Below are 18,110 nucleotides of genomic sequence, written 5' to 3'. Positions count from 1 at the left end.
AGACTCACCACTTCATGTGTCTGTCGACCCTGTAAAGAGGAAACCTCTTTAGTCACATCATCTGGTCTGTCAGCCATAATTACAATTCCCTGTGTCTAGTCTATGATCCCCTGTGTCTTCAAACCCAAACTGACCAAGGCTCACTTCTATGGAAAAAAGTGATTTAATCCCGGGGATGAAACCATGAAACCGGCCTGTTCAATCCAAAAAGGGCAGTAGAGTTTAGACTTAAAATTTTATTTGCTTTCACCCATTTAATTCGTCGCCCACTTTACCTATACTTTCAAGACACAACAAAGGGGAGAGGGATACAGGCTGCTAGATTGCACCTGTGATCCCCTGTGTCTTCAAACCCAAACTGACCAAGGCTCACTTCTATGGAAAAAAGTGATTTAACCCCGGGGATGGAACCATGAAACCGGCCTGTTCAATCCAAAAAGGGAAGTAGAGTTTAGACTTAAACCTTATTTGCTTTCACCCATTTAATTCGTCGCCCACTTTACCTATACTTTCAAGACACAACAAAGGGGAGAGGGATACAGGCTGCTAGATTGCAACTGTATGAGTAGACCAACAACAGATTGGCCCCTAACTTAGGCGCCCCTTTCGGTATTTCTTTATTGTTAAAAAGAGGGAATAAACGTTGTGGTTCCCTACAAGCTACCCCACACAAGCTCAGCTGAATTTCAACTGTTCCAGCCCGATTTCGGCAACATAATTGTACTAGGATCCTTCACAGTCAGTATTCCCACGCATTGAATGACTTTTCCGACGCATACGGGCACTTTGCAAAACCTGGCGAGAATCTGCAGCACGCTGAATTCGCTGTTTTCAGCCCCGAAAATGCGCCAGATCACCTATACAACGGTCCCCTCGCGTCCCCAAACCTCTTGGGGGTATTAGGGACCGTTTAGGGCCAAAACCCTAAACCTGCAAAAATACACAGCAGGTTGTAATTTACTGTTTCGGGCTCCATTTCGCGTGCCGGTCGCATCCGTAGCAAGTCCTCGAGCTCCCGCACTTGTAGGGCTACTTGCCCTTTGAATCGGACGAGATTTCTGGCGTGAAACCTCTCCGAATTCACCTGTACCTGCGGGGGGATTAGCCGCTAGCTAATCCAGTACCTGTGCAAGAGGCTCTTGCCTCGGCAATCACGCATGAACCCACACAACTGTACATTGGTCAAATGAAAAGCCCACTAGAGGGGCATAACATACTGCCATAGGGGAGAGAGAGGGCAGTGCGTAGCGTGCAGGGCATCACTCCTGGCACCGCACTGTACATAAGAGGGAAAGCAAGCACTCCATAGCTCTTAACCTGTGACAAAAATCTGCAAATGAGCCTCTCCTAGCTTAAAATTCAGTGCCACTTCTTCCTTGAGGAGGCAAGTGCACAAAAATGTGCCACTTGGCGCATTTACAAGCATTTTCCCATTTCGGGTTCGCCGCTTAAAAATATCCTGACCGGTTACCCAGTTGACTTCGCGACAGAGTAATAAATGTTCCCTTAGTCATACCGGAGGTAATGACGCGGACACATTTTCACGTCCCAAAATAGCACTTCCCTAAATTTTAGGAGATGCTGCCATTGTATCTTTCTAGGTCATCTGACCCCCTTTGTACACTGCAGCCACACCCAAAACTGAAATGTAGCCTCTGTAGCAAAGGATTCCACTTTGGCTAGTCAATGACCCCACTTTGGCTAACCATAGTCCTTGTCCAACCTTAGTGCTCTCTTGCCCTCACGCCTAGACTCCCTCTGGACAGTTCCACACTAGCTATGCAATGCAGGGCAGTTAGATTTCCCGAGGGGTGTTTCCAAAAAGTGAAAGTAAATAAATAGTAAGAAAGAAATCAACAAAAAGGATAGATAGTAGTCAAACGCTGGTGACAGTTGACGACGCGACAAAGATGATGATCAACATTGCGAAGGATCCGAAATTTGTAAAAATTTTGACTCAGACATCCTTCGACGAGGTGCACGCCCAACGGCAGAAGGTCACACAGCTGCCCCTCAAACCGGCACTCAAGAAACCTCCTACTCCGAGGATGTTCACAGAGCAAGAATTGGAAGAGCTCGTTGATACACGGATTACTCAGCTTTTTGACGCAAACAACAAAGCCAAAAAGCATGACAAAAAGCAGAAGAAAGGAACTGACTTCCCGGGTTATTTGGGTCGTCAATCAACTTTTGCCTCAGCCAGAAAGCTAAAGAAGCGTGTGCGATTTGAAGGAGTATCCAGTTCTTCTTCTTCTTCTTCTTCTGACAGTTCTTTTAGCTCTTCTGACTCGAGCGAAGAAGACAGGAAAGGGAAAAAGCGAAGCAAAAAGGAAAGCTTCGGAAAGGGCAAGAAAAAGGCAAAGAAGCCTAAGTTTCGCCAGTTTCTGATAGTTCTACACAGGACTTGTCTTCAAATAGTTTGGACTCCGACAATCACAGATTTTACGCAAAGAAGAAGCATTTCTATAAAGCCAACCAGTATGACTTCCTCAAAAATAAAAGCAAGAAAGTTCGAGAATATAAAGAAGATGGACACTCAATTAAGTTTGACACTTTTTCTGGATTCTGAGATGCTTTGAGGGCTTTGGCCTTCATACAACAATTTGATATAGCTTTCTCTGGAGGGCATTACTCAGAGCACTCCAAGATTCGGAGGGCTACCTCTTTCTTCAAGGGAAATGCTCAAACATGGTGGTCCACCCTTCTATTGATCAAGAAAGCGCCAGTTAAATGGCTGAAATTTAAAAGGCTTTTTATTTCTTTTTGGCCAACTCGGGAGTACAAACGAGATATACAAACTGCTAGGAATCATCTTCGGATGACCAAGAGAGATTCTTTGGACGCATATTGCGACAGATTTTAGAGCTCTTTTCTACCAACTTCTTCATTTAAGAAGATTTCGTTTAAAGAACAGATTGAGCGGTTTTGTTGCGAACTTCCTACAGAGATCCGAGATCACTACATAGAACAAAAGTCGAATTCTATTCAAGAATTGATGGGTCATGAGTAACGGAGTTTTGCCATACATTCAGGCAATCTGACTTATCGCACAATGAGATCATGACTCAGAGAACCCAACAGACTTCTAATAATGAAAGTAGAAAGAAAAAGAGCCCCCAAGAAAAGAAAGATAAGGATTCACGACCCCGGCTCACTCTTCGAGAGAGGGCCGACTACATCAAAGAGGGGAAGTGTTTTGGATGCGGGAAAGATGGGCACATCTCCGCGAAGTGCCCTAAAAAGGCACAGAAAGAACAACATGAAGAAAGGCTAGAGAGTTCAAAAGCACCTGAGGGACGTGGACGAAAAGGCAAGATGAAAGCAGGACTGGTTCCAGCTTGCATGGGTACTGACCCAAGCACAACTGATGAAAGTACACAACTTTGTCGAGCTCGGAGAAAAGTGAAAGATCAATGTGGCCCAACTGTCGGATACTTTCTGTTGGTGTCTCTCCTTGACTTTAGGCCTTTATTGAGTTTACTTCCTAGTATCCAGCAACTTGCTAAGTGCGATGGGGGGACCTACATGATCTTGCTTTGAGCCTAGACATCCTCTTACTATACGAATTCCAGTGCCGACCACTACCCATCTGCGGGTGAAACTACCGTTCACATTGGCCATACAATGTCCGACCGTTTGCTACTTCAAAGAGGGTCTCAAAAATAAAACAAAACCCATTGGAAAGAAACCAACAACTAAAGTTAGCAGTTGCCACATCCTCGTGACATAGTTAACAGCTGCCACGTCCCCGTGACATAGCTCTTGAAATCGCAAACGTCCTCGATTGCATACAATAAATACACGCCACTGATGATCTTGTGCTATCAACACTCTTTTATCATCGCATGTATCCGCAAGAAAGGTCGTAACAGACAGATACAAATGACTTAATGAGACCTTCATACTTTTGTCATTTCCATCTATTACACTGAATTCATATGTACATTTGATGTGCTAGCTCTATGATTACCCCTCCTTTGCACACGTTGGGTTGGGACATATGTAGGTTGTAATCCAAAGGCTTCAAGATAAAGCTGCTATACATTTGGTGACTCTGACAGTTCATACGCTTCCATCCACTTGGCATCCATAGGCAGATAGTTCTTGAACTTCACCAAATAACGTCTTGGAACCTGTCCTTTAACTTTTTTGTCCTTATGTGCCAAAACTTGCTCAGGTGCCAGGATCTTATCAAGTTCTTCAACTTCTGGCTGATCCTCATCTGGCATATCTTCGGGCACATCATCCACGAAGGGTCTTAGAAGACTCAAGTGAAACGCATTATGAATCTTCCATGCATCAGGCAATTTCAGCCTGTAAGCCACATCGCTCATCTTGTCAAGCACTTGAAAAGGCCCATAGTAATGCATATTGAGCTTAGGAAACAGCCGTTCCTTGCCCTTCATCTTCTTTAACCTTGCCTTTTCGAACCTTAACAAAACCCAATCACCAGGTGATAACAGCAATTCACGATAGTGACGATCAACAGCCTTTTTGTGCTTTGCCTGAGTCTTCTCCAAGGCAACTTTAATTTTCTTATACATCTCATCCATGTTCTCGACATATCGATCTGCCTCAAAGATCTTGTCCTTTGTATGCAAAATGGGAGGAACTTTTTTTGCCGCCTTCAACAATCTCAAAAGGTGCTTTGCCAGTAGAGGAATGCACCATATTATTGTACGCATACTCAAGCATAGGCAAATACTGTTCCCACTTGCGCTTACTATCTGACACACAACATTTTCAGCAAATCTAAGACAGTAGAATTAGCCTCTTCTGAATGTCCATCAGTTTGTGGATGAAACGAAGACAAGAACTGGAGCGTAGTGCCCATGTTCTCAAACAATCCTCTCCAGAACAAATTGGTCATGCGAGGATCACGATCACTGATAATCGACTGTGGCATACCATGGTACTTAAACACATTGTACATGAACAAGCGTGCCATCTGATCAGATTTTATCTTCTTCCTGACAAGGATAAAATGGGCTTGCTTACTTGCTGAACCTGCAGAGAATGGTCCGTATACGATCATTCCCTGTTGGCGTTCTTGGAAGATCAAAGATAAAGTCCATGGCAATGCTTTCCCATGGCTTATCCGGAATCGGCAGTGGTTGTAAAAACCCTAGTTCCTTTTGCCTATCAAACTTGACCTTTTGGCAAACTGAGCATGCTCGCACAAAGGCATCCACATCTCTCCTCAAGGTAGGCCAATAGAAGAAAGTCTCTACCGCTTTAACTATCGCATCAATGCCACGATGCCTTGCATACGGTGGGACATGACTCTCTTCCATGACCTTATGTCGCAGTGGCCTAGTGACACAAAGTTTGCCATGCATCATCATAAAACCATCTCTGAGGAGGTAGTGCTCGTGATGTTTCCCCTCTTGCAATTGTTCATAGATCCTTGCAAACTCTTCATCAATAGCATATTGTTCCTTCATGTCATCTAACTCATGATGATAAGGAATTGACAAAGGTGAAATTTGTGGCTTTCTTGATAATGCATCAACCACAATATTCTTCTTTCCTTCCACATGCATAATCTGGAAGTGGAACATGAAAGAATGTTTGCCCATCGTATATGCTTTTCGGATAACGTTGACTGTGTCAAGAAGTACCGCAAGGTCTGATGATTTGTTTGAACAACAAAATCAGCACCTGAGATGTAGTGCTTCCAGCTAGAAAGTTCATGAATCACGGCCAAGAGCTCTTTCTCATAGACTTGCATAGTCCTCTCTGGCCCTTGCAAAATTCGCATTTCATAAGATACTACTCGTCCATCTTGCATTAGCACTGCTCCGATGCTACTGCCACATGCGTCACACTGGACCACAAATGACTTCCTGAGATCTGGCAAAACAATTATTGGATCTAAAGTCAACTTTTCCTTTAAGAGACTAAAAGCTGAAATCTCTTTTTGGGTCCATCTGAAAGTGACCTCTTTCTTTTGCAATGCGTGAAGAGGTGATGCTATCTCTACAAAATTTCTGATGAACCTTCTATAGTAGGAACACAATCCCACGAAGCTTCTGACATCGGGCACAGTCTTCAAGTCTGGCCATGTCTTAATAGCTTCGACCTTTGTGGGATCCATTCTGACACCATCCTTTGAGACTATGTGGCCAAGAAAGTGGATCTCTTCGAGAAAGAATTCACTTTTCTTAGGATTGACAAGTAACCTGTGATTGCGCAGCTGTTCGGACACAATGGTCAAGTGACGCATATGCTCCTCCTCATTCTTTGAATACACTATCATGTCATCGAAGAACGTCCCAACAAACTGTTGATGCGAGCGGAAAATCCGGTCCATCATTCTGTTGAACATGGTAGGAGCATTTGTTAGGCCAAACGGCATCACTAAAAACTCATAAAGACCGAATGTCATTCTAAATGCAGTCTTGTGCACATCCTCTGGCCTTATACAAATCTGATGGTACCCACTCTTAAGGTCCATCCTGCTTAAAATTGAAGCACCCTCTAAACGATCGAGAATGTCATCAATTCTAGGAATAGGAAACCTATTCTTGATGGTATTCTTATTCAACGCACCGTAATCAATACACATACGCCATGAGCCATCCTTCTTCTGCACTAGGAGCACTGGGGAGCAAAATGGTGAAGAACTAGGCTGAATCAACCCTTTCTCTAATAACTCCTCAACCTGGCCCATAATCTCTTTCTGTTGCACCACGCTAACCATGTATGGAGGTCTATTTGGTGGGCTACACCCTGGCACCAAATCTATCCGATGGTCCTCAGGTCTCTCTGGCGGCAATTGCGACGGTAATGAATCAGAAAAACAATCACTAAACTTTTGCAAAAATGCTGACCTTTCTTTATCTAACGCAGACAAATTTGACTGATCACTATCTGAGACACCACGTGCAAAAACCAAGTACGTAGAAAGATGATTCTTTATTACAGAAGTGATAACAGAAGCAGATACAATAGGGATTGACTCTCCTTTAAGCTTTACATCCAAGATGTGAGTTTTGCCCCTATGCTGTACAGTGATCTTTTTGTTATAGGCATCCAAGACTCCATGCACTCGAAACATCCACAGGATCCCCAACAAGGCGTCACATCCTTCCAGCGGCATAATGTAGAACTCTTCTGTGTCCACATACGACTGAATATGCAGACGCAGCTTTCCAATGATGGGAGTAACACACTCTGAGTGGCCAGGACATGCCAACCCTGCCTGTGATGTGTATCCCATCTCTTCAACTCTGATGCCCAGCTTCATAGCTAACTCTGGTAAGATAAAGTTGGCTTTGGCACCTGGATCAAAGAAGATGAGTGTCGTCTGATCCTTAACTTTACCCCATGCCCTTCATAACTCACTGGCATCTGTACTGGGCCTGTCACCCACCATGTCTGGCATCAAACTTGTCGTGGGTTTAGTTAGGCTTCTTGCCTTTCTGGTCCTCTTTATCCTTTGAGTCAGCTGGTCTTTTCCTTTGTGGACAATTGGTAGCAAAGTGACTAGCCTACTCGCATATAAAGCATTTGTTTTCAACCATTAGAACCTTCTTTTCCTTGAGCGACTTGCGTACAAAAGGCTTCCTTTTCTGTTTCTTTGCCTGCGCTCCAGAAGTCCCGGCTGAATCCTTGTCTTTGGTGGCCTTTTCCGACCCCGATGACGCTTCAGGAGCCGTTTTCGCAAAGGGCTTCTTCGCTGAATTTTTCTTTTGCTTCCCTCCTTTGTCGTTGCTCGGAAACCCACTGTCCTTTTCTTTCAACAAGGCAAGACCAGTGTTCGCAACTTCCATAAGCTGAGTGAGGGTAGCCAATCTGTTCTTTGTACAGTAATCGTAAAGCCCTTTAGGCAGCCCACAACAGTACTTCTCTATCTGCTCTGTCAATGGCACAAATCTGTAGGAGGTCATTGAGAGTAACGCTTTACAAAACCTCCTATTGTACTCCAGCAAGCTCTTGCACAAAGCTGAAGTAACCTGGTGCCAATCTGTCATGACGTCAGCTTCAACTTCATTTGACAGCCTAGCAGATGCAAACATTTGCTTGAAGTAAACCCAAGAGGTGTCCTTGCATTAACAATGTCGTCCACCAAGTAGGCGCATTGCAATTCCTTTAAGAAAGTGACAGCTTTCCTTACTTTAGAGGCCTCTGTGAAATTCCCTCCTGCATAAGCTGTATCAAACTGCTAGAGGAAAGTGAGAGCCTTTGTCTTATCCTCGAAACCACTGAAGATACTGAACTTTACAGCTGCACCACCTTCTTTGTAAGCTTTCGGCTTCTCTAGTGCCCCCAAGTTGTCATAAGGAATGGTCTGCAACATGGGCACTGTAGTAGGCATGATCGGCACATCTTGGTCATTCACATTTTGCGTTAGAGGTGCAATATCTGGCTGCTGTCCAGAAAAACCAGCCATGCCAAAATGACTCTATGGCACCCCAAACTGGCCGTGGTTGCTCTGAAAACCCTGCTGCATGCCGATACTTCCATACATGGGGTTTGGCATGATGCCTTGCATACCCCCAAACACTGTTCCTGGCATGTACTACTGACTTCCAGGCGCACAACCAGCCATACTTTGGAACACTGATCCACCCCCGAAATACCCAGGATGTACCGTGGGTGGTGGAAAAACTGGGTGTATAGCCTAGTATCCAGTTCTGTCACCAGCGTGTGACTACTATCTATCCTTTTTGTTGATTTCTTTCTTATTATCTATTTACTTTCACTTTTTGGAAACACCCCTCGGGAAATCTAACTGCCCTGCATTGCATAGCTAGTGTGGAACTGTCCAGAGGGAGTCCAGGCCTGAGGGCAAGAGAGCACTAAGGTTGGACAAGGACTATGGTTAGCCAAGTGGGGTCATTGACTAGCCAAAGTGGAATCCTTTGCTATAGAGGCTACATTTCAGTTCTGGATGTGGCCGCAGTGTACAAAGAGGGTCGGATGACCTAGAAAGATACAATGGCAGCATCTCCTAAAATTTAGGGAACTGCTATTTTGGGACCTGAAAATGTCTTCGCGTCATTACCGGCAGTTTGACATGGGGATCATTTTGTTACTCTGTGGCCAAGTCAACAGAGGCTGCAGGTGAGATATTTTTAGACCCGAGGGTCTAAAGCGGGAAAATGCACAAATGAGTGACACTTGGCACTTTGAGGCCAGTTTACTACTTATAGAGAAGGCAAAAACGTGATTTATAGTTGGGAGGCTCATTTTGCAAGTCTCTGTCACAGGTTAAGAGCTATGGAGTGCTTGCTTTCCCTCTTATGCACAGTGCGGTGCCAGGAGTGATGCCCTGCACGCTACGCACTGCCCTCTCTCTCCCCTTTGGCAGTATGTTATGCCCCTCTAGTGGGCTCTTCATTTGACCAATGTACAGTTGTGTGGGTTCATGCGCGATTGCCGAGGCAAGAGCCTCTTGCACAGGTACTGGATTAGCTAGCGGCTAATCCCCCCGCAGGTACAGGTGAATTCGGAGAGGTTTCACGCCAGAAATCTCGTCCGATTCAAAGGGCAAGTAGCCCTACAGGTGCGGGAGCTCGAGGACTTGCTAGGGATGCGACCGGCACGCGAAACGGAGCCCGAAACAGCGAATTACAGCCTGCTGTGTATTTTTGCAGGTTTAGGGTTTTGGCCCTAAACGGACCCTAATACCCCCAGGAGGTTCGGGGACGCAAGGGGACCGCTGTACAGGCGATCTGGAGCATTTTCAGGGCTGAAAACAGAGAATTCAGCGTGCTGCAGATTCTCGCCAGGTTTTGCAAAGTGCCCGTATGCGTCGGGAAAGTCGGTCAATGCGTGGGAATACTGACCGTGAAGGGTTCTAGTACAGTTATGCTGCCGAAATCGGGCTGGAACAGTGGAAATTCAGCCGAGTTTGTGCGGGGCAGCTTGTAGGAACCACAGCGTTTATTCCCTCTTTTGAACAATAAAGAAATACCGAAAGGGGCGCCTAAGTTAGGGGCCAATCTGGTGTCTGTCTACTCATACAGGTGCAATCTAGCAGCCTGTATCCCTCTCCCCTTTGTTGTGTCTTGAAAGTACAGGTAAAATAGACGACTAATAATGGATGAAAGCTAAATCAAGGTTTAAAGTAAAGTCTACCGCCCTTTTTGGATTGAACAGGCCGGTTTCATGGTTCCATTGCCGGGATTTGAACCCGGGTCGTCTGGGTGAAAGCCAGATATCCTAACCGGACTAGACGACAATGGATGCTAAGTGGATGGAAGAAGGTGAACTTGCAGAGTCACCAACTGTGTTATCACTTTACCTGGAAGCCTTCGATTTGCAACCTACCTTGACCCCTTGAGTTTCAAAGCTACATGAATTGTCAGTGTGACAATGGCTTCTGAAACAAATGATGTACATGGTATTTAAAGTGAGCTCAAATCAAATACCTGTTACATGAATGTTAGAGCTGTACAGATTATCAGTTTGGCAATTGCTCTTATGGAATGTCCAAAAGTTTGATTAGTGCTATAGAAGTGAGTATTTCTTGTCAGTTTGTCAAGAATACAGTGATTGCTTCTATTGAAGAGTACATGTGTAACTGCATTCTTAAACTGTCGGTTTGGGTATGCTCAAAAGTGTTACGGGATCCAACGTGTACTATAAGACAGTGGCAAAATGTGCAGCTACCATTTTGTCATTGGAAAGTTAGTGACTCAAAGCAATGGCAGAGTGCGAAGCTACCACTATGTCATTGGGACAGGGTTCACACGCAGGCAATACATGAGTCGACGAGGTGTTGAATACACCAGGGTTGACAATGAGCATGTATGTGTCGTATATGTGTTGACAGGTGTTGAATACATCAGTGTTGACAGTAAGCATGTACGATATAGATGCAAACGAGGACGTTTGAGATTTCCCTATCCATTCAAGACAGCATGCTGGCTCTGAAAGGTGGCGGGCTGAACTGGCATAGCCCGTGGAATAGACGCTCTAGCCACCTCTTCAAGCAAACGAGGAACCTGTTTTGAAGCCCTTGATTCCGCAACATGCGAGTGTTCCCTTTCCTGTTGAGTCGGATAAATACTTGGGCTTGAGCCTCAACAAGCTCCGTACACGGTGTAGGTTGCCTATTTTGTTGTTGCACTGGTGGCGCTTGCAAGAACTCCATAAACCTTGGATTCTACACCAGCTACGAAAAGACATTCACCGCGGCAACTAACTGAGTCTTGAACGCATCATCCTCAAGTTGCCCAGTCATAAAGCCTTGTACTACTGGAGGGACATTCACATTGACAAGAGGTACAGTCTGACGTGGCCATGAGTTCTCGCCAATCTCGAAGACCATAGGAATCTCCTGCTTGTCCTTCGAAGAGGAACCCTCTTCCATAATGCCCTTCCCTTTGTCAACCATAGTGTAATCCCGCATTCATGCACTCTGTGTCTTTACCCAAAACAACCGAGGCTCACTCTTTGAGGAAAAAGTGATTGATATCCCGGCAATGGAACCTTCAAAACCGGCTTGTAGGGTGGTAGGTGTTGGCTTTCACACGAAATTCTTTACTTTAAGCACACACAGAGAGAACGTGCAAAGGAAACCTGCGACAGGAATTAACACTTGAATACACACACGGCTCGGAAGCTAGAATGCCCCGAGCAAACGCCGACAACCTGTAGGCCCCAAAATTGGCACCCCTTTCGGTACTTCTTTATACTTTGAGAGGGTAAATTACAAAGTAGAGTCCAGGGAATCCTTTACCTGTATCCCGCTAGATACTACCTGATTTGGCCAAATTTCGGCAACATAACAGTCCCAAAACTTGCGCGAAATAAATTCCCCTGTTGGATCTCACTTGCATGGTGTAATCCCTCTGATTCCTGCCCAAAAACAGTAAATTCAGGTCGCTGTATTTACTGGTTTTTGCCCTGTTTCCAGCCCTAAACAGTCCCCGAGTTGTTCTCTGCCAGTGGGGCACGATTCCCAAAGGTTCTGGCGTCCGAATGGCTGAAAAACAATCAATTTTCTGCACATACACAGCGCTGAATTTGCACCTGTACGGTGAGGTTATGACCTTCACCGGTGCCGGCTTTGGAGTAGCAGCTAGCTACCCCTGTTCCTGCTCAAGGAGGCTCTTGCCTCAGCACAAAAGCATGAACCCACACAGCTCTACATCAATCAAATGAAGAGCCCTCTTGTGGGGCATCACATTACTGCACGTAGGGGGGGGAGAGAGCAGTGTGTAGCGTGCAGGGCATCACTCCTAGCACCACACTATACATGAGAGGGAAAGAAAGCACTCCATAGCTCTTAACCTGTGACAAAAATGCAAATGAGGCCTCTTCCCAGCTTAAAATTCAGCGCCACTTCTTCTACATGAGGCAAGTGCACAGAAATGTGCCACTTGGCGCATTTACAAGGTTTTGCCCGTTTCGGGGTTGCCGCCTAAAAATCTCCCAACTGGTTGCTCAGTTGACTTCGCGGTAGAGTTGTAAAATGTTTCCCTGGTCATACCAAAGGTAATGACGCGAACAGATTTCACGGCCCAAAATAGCAGTTCCCTAAATTTTAGGAAATGATTCCGTTGGGCTCTCACTGGTCATCTGACCATCTATCCTCATTGGGACGGCATCCAAAAGTGCCATGTGGCCCAACTGTCGGATACTTGTCCCACCTTGACTTTAGGCCTTTATTGAGTTCACTTCCTAGTATCCACCAACTTGCTAAGTGCGACGGGGGTACCTACATGATCTTGCTCTGAGCCTAGACATCCTCTTACTATACGAATTCCAGTGCCGACCACTACCCATATGCGGGTGAAACTACGATTCACATTGGCCATACAATGTCCGACCGTTTGCTACTTCAAAAAGAGGGCCTCAAAAGTAAAACAAAACCCATTGAAAAGAAACCAACAACTAAAGTTAGCAGTTGCCACGTCCTCATGACATAGTTAACAACTACAATGTCCCCGTGACTCTCTCTCTCTCTCTCTCTCTCTCTCTCTCTCTCTCTCTCTCTCTCTCTCTCTCTCTCTCTCTCTCTCTCTCTCTCTCTCTCTCTCTCTCTCTCTCTCTCTCCACATGCGCACTCTCACAACCGAATGAGTGAGGGTCGTGCTCTGCAGTGATGGTTGCTCCTCTGGTGTCACGTGACACATCCAACCCTATGTGTTCGTGGAGAAGCTACAGCACAAAAAGGGTTCAGTCAGTCAGTCCAGTCAGTCTAGATTTAGAAGTGATCTGGCACTTTTGTGAGTCTGTTCGCAGACCGTGTATGTCCAGACACTTAGTGTAGATGCATATCCTCTGGTTGCACACAGCATGATCATAAGCATTCCCATCAGAATCCTTCAAGGGAATTTTCCAGTACATTTAGCCTATTTTCCCTATTTTTGACATTTTTCACTTATTATATTTAAGTGACTTTTGTTGGAAAGTAGGTAGGGCAAATTGAGTAAGTTTGTATATAAGCAAACCTAGGCTAGCACTAATTGGCAGAAGAGGCAACAGGAGCTCCATCGCTCAACAGGCAACTTCTCAGCAAGAACCCCCGTGGTGGTTTTCCCTCCAAGCAAGACTTCCACTTCCCTAGCGTTTTTCATCAGCAAGCACCCTCGCCAACAGTCCCAGCAATTGGCGTTTTCAACAGGACTCATCACCATAGGACCTAAGCCATTGGCATTTTTTATCAAGATAATCATCGCCTACAACCCCCAACATTGGCGTTTTGCCAAATCCCCATCATCGCCCAGGTTCTCAGCATCGCATGACAGCACAAATTCAGCGTTTTTTGACATTCCCAAGCAGCGTTTTTCAGCAGCTGAAATCAGCCCCCAAATCAGCGTTTTTTATTTTCAGCAGATTTCAGCCATGGGCGTTTTTGGACAGCAGATGAATAGCTTCAGTTTTCAGCCCTAGCGTCGGTTTCGTCATCCCCGTCGTCGACATCGACCTAGCATAGACTTGCATCAATCACATACATTCAGTTTGTACCAGTTTGTGCAATCAATAGTAGACCACTCTCGCCGACGAGAGTGGGGCCTTCTGAGGAGGGTTTTACGTCTCTGGTGTCGTATTCTCTTCTCTCTCTATCTCTCACTCTCATACACTTGCACGCACAATGTCCATTCACTTTGTTATGATCATTGAACTCTCTCATTAAGAACGAAAGGCTCTACCTTCCATAAGAACAAAAAGGAACCTTGAGCACACTTTGGAGCACTCATCTTGAGCAAAGTTCAAACATTCATTCCGTTGCACTTTACAGCTAGCTGTCACATATCTAGTGAAAAGAAATCTGTAATCTATCTCTGGAACTCTTTCTCTCTCTCTCTCCCCAGTAAAGTGTCTCTATATCTGTAGATATAGCCCAAGACACTCCTGATCCTCATAACTCATGATCCTAGAGAAAGGACTGAAACCCTCTCTGAATAAGCAATGGAGACAGCCCATATCTCGTAGTACACTATGCAATGACATATGTATGTAGCTCTGTCTCTGGCTCTAGCTGGCATAAGCGACATATCCTGTTGTTTGCTTGTATCCCTCTAAATCTATGAGTCGCAATCTCAATCTCCAGTTGATGTGAGGATGTGCGTATCTGACCAATGGCACACCGTAAACCATGAGACATATGTGTGTCCATGTAGCTGGGTCAAATCACAAACCCATCTCCTGTGAGGTGGAGAAGATGCTCCCTATAGTAAGTCATCTTCGTGCCCAACTCTTGAGGCGGCTCTATCCATGTCCTCTTGGTATCCAACTGGATCAGGTCCTGACGAATGAGTCTAGTAATCTCCACCCGTGTAAGAGACATCTACGGTGCCTGAAGAGAGTACTGGAAAGGGGGCAGCCTGTCCATGGTGAAGCCATGCGTCTAAAACCATGATGTCATTTGTGCATACCAGCATGAAGTGTAACCTAGAAGAGCTAACTCTTTGGAAGACTCAAGGGCCAGTCTAGCATATATGTCTTTAGTAGTATCCCACAAGCTGTGCACAAAGGAGACTGATCTCGTAAGCACCTCAATCTCCATAGGAGGGGCAGCTACCTCTGCTCAAATGATAGCGTGAGGTACAGAGGCCTTGGCTCTGATCAGTTGAGAGATCATAGATACCAAGGGCCTCTCCATACGTCTCCAACCATCCTGGCCTACAGAAGGTCCCCATATTTGCACCCCATACAACATAGTTGGACTACTAAAGTATCAAAGAGCCATAACTTTGTTCGAGGTTCCTAGAACTGAACCTGCGAACACATCCTCTCCAGGCCTCCCAAGGCCGCACAACCTCTAGTCGGTCTAGTCTCTATTGCTCTAAACCTCGGCCCAGTGAAGACAACCCCAAGGTAAGTGTATGCATCTGTATACTCTACAATCTCCTGACCATATGTGAAAGTCGGTGCTGATTTCCTGATCCACTGTGGTGTGGTGTTAAGGTTTGGGACGCCAAGGTTTGGGGCCAATACTCTCTTCTGGGGTGGAATTCCGCCACTCCGTGTCGCGTGTTGTCTCTCTCTCTCTCTCTCTCTCTCTCTCTCTCTCTCTCTCTCTCTCTCTCTCTCTCTCTCTCAGTTCAGTTGTTATTTGAAGTGCTTAGAGTTGTTCAGTCTGTTCTTTTCTATTGGCATGTGATGCCCGTCTTGTGACAGTGGTATTAGAGCATCAGGCGTGTGCTTTTTTGAAAGCATACCGGTCCTACAAAAGAGAAGAGAGAGCTATTGGAATTTTATTTGAGGTATCTTCGCCCTCCTTTAGTCACTCCCACCCTTACTTCATCGCGCATCGGGCGCACTCCCGTCTTCATCGCTCATGTCTTACAGGGCATAAGCCATTAAGATCACTTGCAAAGAAGGATCCAATATTTGTTTCGAGTCACTGTTTTTCTCAAAAGCAATGCCATGCCGATGTTGATGTCTATAGCTACCAAGCCGCACACTCCAAGTACTTGGCAAGCTTTCAAGAAAAAAAATTGTCCGAAGTTATATAGTTTCTGACATCTTCCTTCGGAGTGCAACTTTTGGCAGAGTGGGGTATCTTGAAATGCTTGCCACGGAAACCCTAGCAGATTATAACTTGAAATTTCTCGACATCTCTCAGTAGATGTCTCTTCACGAGCAGATGACCTTGGAGGTTCCATGTGATTGCTATCTCTTGGGACTACCATCGCCGCCAAAGAAACACTGTCTGTCCAAGAGCTGATGGACCATGCTGCGCTCCGCAACCACCTCATGAAAGGAACCTAACCCTAATTTTTGGTGCAGGTTTCAAGATTGAAAGTCGGTCGACTTTTCGAGCTCGACTGATATCGGGATTTCTTTTTAAGTTTGAGTTCTGTCTGATCTTGTTTGGTGATCCTGTTTGGAATTTGTTTGAAATGGATGGTATCTGTTTTGAACCTTTTTTGGTGCCGATTTGAATTGTTTGACTCTGGTTTGATATTGGTTTCAATGATCGGTGATTTTACTCCCGGGTGGAGAAGCGAGAAATACTGTTTTGGTATTGTTTGAACCTCGGAACGACGCAAGACGATGCCTATGGAGCGTTTCGTTATATGTTTGAAAACCTAGGAACGACGCAGGCCGATGCCTAGGGAGTGTTCCGTTGTATGCTAAAAAACCTCCGAACGACGCAAGCCGATGCCTGGGGAGCGTTCCGTTGTATGCTAGAAAACCTCCGAACGACGCAAGCCGATGCCTGGGGAGCGTTTGGTTGTATGCTTGAACCTCCAAGCGATGCAGACTGTGGTCTTGGGAGCGTTTGGTTGTACGAGCTCATGGCCCGGACCTTTTTAGGTTATTTGCGGGGAGAGTGACGAGGTAGTCGTTGAGTAGCTTCATACCGCAGACCGTTTGTCTGGGGGGAGTGCTCAGCAGCGTTGTTTGTTGTGTCTTGTAACATGCATATGTAAGCATTTGTGTTGCATTGTGATGTGCCAATTACTGAATATTCCTAATTGGATGAGATAACCTGGGTATGTAATTTTAGTGCATCAAGACACCCGTGGAAGATCAGTACGGTCTAGGTGTGATGGCTAATTTTACTACGTCGGAATATCAAGAGCTCCGATCTGGACGAAAGGAGAAGCTAACTCCTTGATCAAAACAGTCGAAAGAAGAAGCTAACTCCTTGATCAAAAGAACAGAAAGGAGAAGCTAACTCCTTGATCAAAACAGTCGAAAGGAGAAGCTAACTCCTTGATCAAAAGAGCAAAAAGGAGAAGCTAACTCCTTGATCAAAACAGCCGAAAGAGAAGCTAACTCCTTGATCAAAAGAGCAGAAAGGAGAAGCTAACTCCTTAATAAAAAGAGAAAATTGATTGTCCCTCAGAATGACCCTCGGAAAGTTTTTAGCTAACTTGAGTTGTTTTGCAGATATGTTGTAATCCCGGACGATTACTCTCTTTTAAGAAGGGGAGATGTAACAAACTGCTGACGTGTCAAAGCCTAAAGAATGGAGCCAACTTACAGATGTGGCCAAGGGGCCTAAACCCTAATAAGAACAAGTAACAGAAGAAAATTGCGCTGACATGATGACGTGGCAGGCTGTACCGATTTGCGCGTTTTGTGCTGGCTGATGACGTGGTAGGCTGTACAGATTTTCGTAAATTACGTTGGCAGCTTTTGGCATTGCTTTTTGGACCAGAAGCTTTTGAGTTTTAAAGGCTTTTTTTACTATAACTATTTTTCAGGCCAAGGGCCTTTAAGTATGAGGCTAGGGCTCATTCTTTGGCATGCTTCCTGGAGAAGGTGCAGAGTCTGGAGTACTGGCTTGTACTGTGTTGATACAATATAAAGAAATACACAAAGGGGCGCCAAGGTTTGGGGCCAATACTCTCTAGGGTGGAATTTCGCCACTCCGTGTCGCGTGTCGTCTCTCTCTCTCAGTTCAATTGTTATTGAAGTGCTAAAAGTTTGTTCAGTCTGTTCTTTTCTATTGGCACGTGATGCCCGTCTTGTGACAGCAACCCTGTTTCACCCCAATGGTGGAGTGAACTAAATCAGATATCCCCTCCGAAGTGCATACATGTCCGATCACTGATCTGTATAGAGCCATAATCCCCTAAATCAACACTATGGGCACCCCCATCTCCTGCAGTCTGCGCATCAATCAAGCTCTCGATACCATGTCAAATGCTTTGCGGAAATCCACAAAGCTACAAAAAATCCGTCTCCCATGT

At 45.4% G+C, this 18,110-nt stretch overlaps 1 protein-coding gene and 1 non-coding gene across 3 annotated transcripts in view; both read right to left on the bottom strand.

The window, feature by feature from the left end:
* The window catches only part of LOC147463784 (uncharacterized), an 89,233-nt gene that overhangs the window by 39,677 nt on the left and 31,446 nt on the right, over window positions 1-18,110 (bottom strand). The gene's annotated exons all lie outside the window — the stretch shown is intronic.
* On the bottom strand, window positions 10,121-10,194 carry TRNAE-UUC (transfer RNA glutamic acid (anticodon UUC)). Its single transcript has one exon. It is a non-coding gene; the product is annotated as a tRNA-Glu (tRNA).

This window comes from Adiantum capillus-veneris, chromosome 2 (assembly GCF_014529385.1).
Source record: "Adiantum capillus-veneris isolate H3 chromosome 2, ASM1452938v2, whole genome shotgun sequence".
Lineage (NCBI taxonomy): Eukaryota > Viridiplantae > Streptophyta > Polypodiopsida > Polypodiales > Pteridaceae > Adiantum > Adiantum capillus-veneris.
Note: the sequence above shows the minus strand (reverse complement) of the source record. Positions and strands in the feature narration are given on the sequence as shown.